Below are 5,000 nucleotides of genomic sequence, written 5' to 3'. Positions count from 1 at the left end.
TGCCTCGAGCACCATCGGCACACGCTGGGCCCTGGTGCGGTCGGTTGCCTCGATCACCATCGGCACACGCTGGGCCCTGGTGCGGGCGGTTGCCTCGACCACCATCGGCACACGCTGGGCCCTGGTGCGGCAGCTTGCCTCGAGCACCATCGGCACACGCTCGGCCCTGGTGCGGTCGGTTGCCTCGAGCACCATCGGCACACGCTGGGCCCTGGTGCGGCACGTTGCCTCGACCACCATCGGCAGCCTCGACCACCATCGGCACACGCTCCGCCCTGGTGCGGCAGGTTGCCTCGACCACCATCGGCACACGCTGGGCCCTGGTGCGGGCGCTTGCCTCGACCACCATCGGCACACGCTCCGCCCTGGTGCGGCAGGTTGCCTCGACCACCATCGGCACACGCTGGGCCCTGGTGCGGGCGGTTGCCTCGACCACCATCGGCACACGCTGGGCCCTGGTGCGGGCGCTTGCCTCGACCACCATCGGCACACGCTGGGCCCTGGTGCGGGCGCTTGCCTCGACCACCATCGGCACACGCTGGGCCCTGGTGCGGCAGGTTGCCTCGAGCACCATCGGCACACGCTGGGCCCTGGTGCGGCAGGTTGCCTCGAGCACCATCGGCACACGCTGGGCCCTGGTGCGGGCGCTTGCCTCGAGCACCATCGGCACACGCTCGGCCCTGGTGCGGTCGGTTGCCTCGAGCACCATCGGCACACGCTGGGCCCTGGTGCGGCAGGTTGCCTCGACCACCATCGGCACACGCTGGGCCCTGGTGCGGGCGCTTGCCTCGACCACCATCGGCACACGCTCGGCCCTGGTGCGGTCGGTTGCCTCGAGCACCATCGGCACACGCTGGGCCCTGGTGCGGCAGGTTGCCTCGAGCACCATCGGCACACGCTGGGCCCTGGTGCGGGCGCTTGCCTCGACCACCATCGGCACACGCTGGGCCCTGGTGCGGGCGCTTGCCTCGAGCACCATCGGCAGACGCTGGGCCCTGGTGCGGCAGGTTGCCTCGAGCACCATCGGCAGACGCTGGGCCCTGGTGCGGCAGGTTGCCTCGAGCACCATCGGCACACGCTGGGCCCTGGTGCGGTCGGTTGCCTCGAGCACCATCGGCACACGCTGGGCGCTGGTGCGGGAACTTGCCTCGACCACCATCGGCACACGCTGGGCCCTGGTGCGGCAGGTTACCTCGATCACCATCGGCACACGCTGGGCCCTGGTGCGACAGGTTGCCTCGAGCACCATCGGCACACTATCGGCCCTGGTGCGGGCGGTTGCCTCGACCACCATCGGCACACGCTGGGCCCTGGTGCGGGCGGTTGCCTCGAGCACCATCGGCACACGCTGGGCCCTGGTGGGTTTAGGCACATCTTCAAATTTCTGCCGTGCCAATGCCATTTTTATGGCTTGTAAATTCATACAATGGTCCCCTAAGCCTTCACGTGAAGTTTCGTTGGAAGATGACTCGTTTTCTATTTTTCACGATTTTCGAAACTTTTTGCGGTTCGGGAATTTTTAAAATTTTTTTATAAGGATTTTTGGCCCCAAATTTTGTAGGCATGATCCTTCTATTTTTGTTGGCATGCACAAAAAAATTCAGCTAAAAACTCGAAGTAGAGAAGATTTTGTGACCGTTTGAAAAAAGTGTCCCCATTTCAGACACTTTAACGGCTACTGGTAGCAAACCTGTAAAATCTCAAATGCTCTTTAAGGGGGTGTGAATTCTCAGAGGTTTGATGAGGGATAGGGGGCCAACACAAGGCCAAGTACCAGCACCCATCGCACATCATGTGCGCACACCCCCCCGGCCCCCCTCCCAATCGCCGGAACCCCAATGCCGCCGGTCAGGTTCTCCGGCGGTACTCCGGCGATGCTCCGGCGATGCTCCGGCGATGCTGTCCCGAGTGAAAAAAATGCGGCACCAGCACATGCTGGAGCCAAGCATGGGCACCGTGGCTCAAAATCGAACTTCGGCCAAGGCCTCGACCATCAATGGCACATGATGACGCATGGTGATGGCACATGCATCGACCATCATCGGCATAGGCTGCCCTTCGGTACGGGCACTTGCCTCGACCGCCATCGGCACAAGCTGGGCCCTGGTGTGGGTTGTTGCCTCGATCACAATCGGCACATGCTGAGCCTTGGTGCGGGCGGTTGCCTCGAGCACCATCGGGAGACCCTGGGCCCTGGTGCGGCCGGTTGCCCCGATAACCATCGGCACACGCTGGGCCCTGGGGCGGGCGCTTGCCCCCAGCACCATCGGCACACGCTGGGCCCTGGTACGGGCGGTTGCCCCGAACACCATCGACACAAGCCGGCCCTTGGTGCGGGCTCCTGGCTCGACCACCATCGGCACACGCTGGGCCCTGGTGCGGGCGCTTGCCTCGACCACCATCGGCACACGCTGGGCCCTGGTGCGGGCGCTTGCCTCGACCACCATCGGCACACGCTGGGCCCTGGTGCGGCAGGTTGCCTCGAGCACCATCGGCACACGCTGGGCCCTGGTGCGGCAGGTTGCCTCGAGCACCATCGGCACACGCTGGGCCCTGGTGCGGGCGCTTGCCTCGAGCACCATCGGCACACGCTCGGCCCTGGTGCGGTCGGTTGCCTCGAGCACCATCGGCACACGCTGGGCCCTGGTGCGGCAGGTTGCCTCGACCACCATCGGCACACGCTGGGCCCTGGTGCGGGCGCTTGCCTCGACCACCATCGGCACACGCTCGGCCCTGGTGCGGTCGGTTGCCTCGAGCACCATCGGCACACGCTGGGCCCTGGTGCGGCAGGTTGCCTCGAGCACCATCGGCACACGCTGGGCCCTGGTGCGGGCGCTTGCCTCGACCACCATCGGCACACGCTGGGCCCTGGTGCGGGCGCTTGCCTCGAGCACCATCGGCAGACGCTGGGCCCTGGTGCGGCAGGTTGCCTCGAGCACCATCGGCAGACGCTGGGCCCTGGTGCGGCAGGTTGCCTCGAGCACCATCGGCACACGCTGGGCCCTGGTGCGGTCGGTTGCCTCGAGCACCATCGGCACACGCTGGGCGCTGGTGCGGGAACTTGCCTCGACCACCATCGGCACACGCTGGGCCCTGGTGCGGCAGGTTACCTCGATCACCATCGGCACACGCTGGGCCCTGGTGCGACAGGTTGCCTCGAGCACCATCGGCACACTATCGGCCCTGGTGCGGGCGGTTGCCTCGACCACCATCGGCACACGCTGGGCCCTGGTGCGGGCGGTTGCCTCGAGCACCATCGGCACACGCTGGGCCCTGGTGGGTTTAGGCACATCTTCAAATTTCTGCCGTGCCAATGCCATTTTTATGGCTTGTAAATTCATACAATGGTCCCCTAAGCCTTCACGTGAAGTTTCGTTGGAAGATGACTCGTTTTCTATTTTTCACGATTTTCGAAACTTTTTGCGGTTCGGGAATTTTTAAAATTTTTTTATAAGGATTTTTGGCCCCAAATTTTGTAGGCATGATCCTTCTATTTTTGTTGGCATGCACAAAAAAATTCAGCTAAAAACTCGAAGTAGAGAAGATTTTGTGACCGTTTGAAAAAAGTGTCCCCATTTCAGACACTTTAACGGCTACTGGTAGCAAACCTGTAAAATCTCAAATGCTCTTTAAGGGGGTGTGAATTCTCAGAGGTTTGATGAGGGATAGGGGGCCAACACAAGGCCAAGTACCAGCACCCATCGCACATCATGTGCGCACACCCCCCCGGCCCCCCTCCCAATCGCCGGAACCCCAATGCCGCCGGTCAGGTTCTCCGGCGGTACTCCGGCGATGCTCCGGCGATGCTCCGGCGATGCTGTCCCGAGTGAAAAAAATGCGGCACCAGCACATGCTGGAGCCAAGCATGGGCACCGTGGCTCAAAATCGAACTTCGGCCAAGGCCTCGACCATCAATGGCACATGATGACGCATGGTGATGGCACATGCATCGACCATCATCGGCATAGGCTGCCCTTCGGTACGGGCACTTGCCTCGACCGCCATCGGCACAAGCTGGGCCCTGGTGTGGGTTGTTGCCTCGATCACAATCGGCACATGCTGAGCCTTGGTGCGGGCGGTTGCCTCGAGCACCATCGGGAGACCCTGGGCCCTGGTGCGGCCGGTTGCCCCGATAACCATCGGCACACGCTGGGCCCTGGGGCGGGCGCTTGCCCCCAGCACCATCGGCACACGCTGGGCCCTGGTACGGGCGGTTGCCCCGAACACCATCGACACAAGCCGGCCCTTGGTGCGGGCTCCTGGCTCGACCACCATCGGCACACGCTGGGCCCTGGTGCGGGCGCTTGCCTCGACCACCATCGGCACACGCTGGGCCCTGGTGCGGGCGCTTGCCTCGACCACCATCGGCACACGCTGGGCCCTGGTGCGGCAGGTTGCCTCGAGCACCATCGGCACACGCTGGGCCCTGGTGCGGCAGGTTGCCTCGAGCACCATCGGCACACGCTGGGCCCTGGTGCGGGCGCTTGCCTCGAGCACCATCGGCACACGCTCGGCCCTGGTGCGGTCGGTTGCCTCGAGCACCATCGGCACACGCTGGGCCCTGGTGCGGCAGGTTGCCTCGACCACCATCGGCACACGCTGGGCCCTGGTGCGGGCGCTTGCCTCGACCACCATCGGCACACGCTCGGCCCTGGTGCGGTCGGTTGCCTCGAGCACCATCGGCACACGCTGGGCCCTGGTGCGGCAGGTTGCCTCGAGCACCATCGGCACACGCTGGGCCCTGGTGCGGGCGCTTGCCTCGACCACCATCGGCACACGCTGGGCCCTGGTGCGGGCGCTTGCCTCGAGCACCATCGGCAGACGCTGGGCCCTGGTGCGGCAGGTTGCCTCGAGCACCATCGGCAGACGCTGGGCCCTGGTGCGGCAGGTTGCCTCGAGCACCATCGGCACACGCTGGGCCCTGGTGCGGTCGGTTGCCTCGAGCACCATCGGCACACGCTGGGCGCTGGTGCGGGAACTTGCCTCGACCACCATCGGCA

Source organism: Durio zibethinus, unplaced genomic scaffold (assembly GCF_047325235.1).
Source record: "Durio zibethinus cultivar Kanyao isolate XHJ-2024 unplaced genomic scaffold, ASM4732523v1 HiC_scaffold_3, whole genome shotgun sequence".
Classification (NCBI taxonomy): domain Eukaryota; kingdom Viridiplantae; phylum Streptophyta; class Magnoliopsida; order Malvales; family Malvaceae; genus Durio; species Durio zibethinus.
This window is presented reverse-complemented; position numbering follows the sequence as displayed.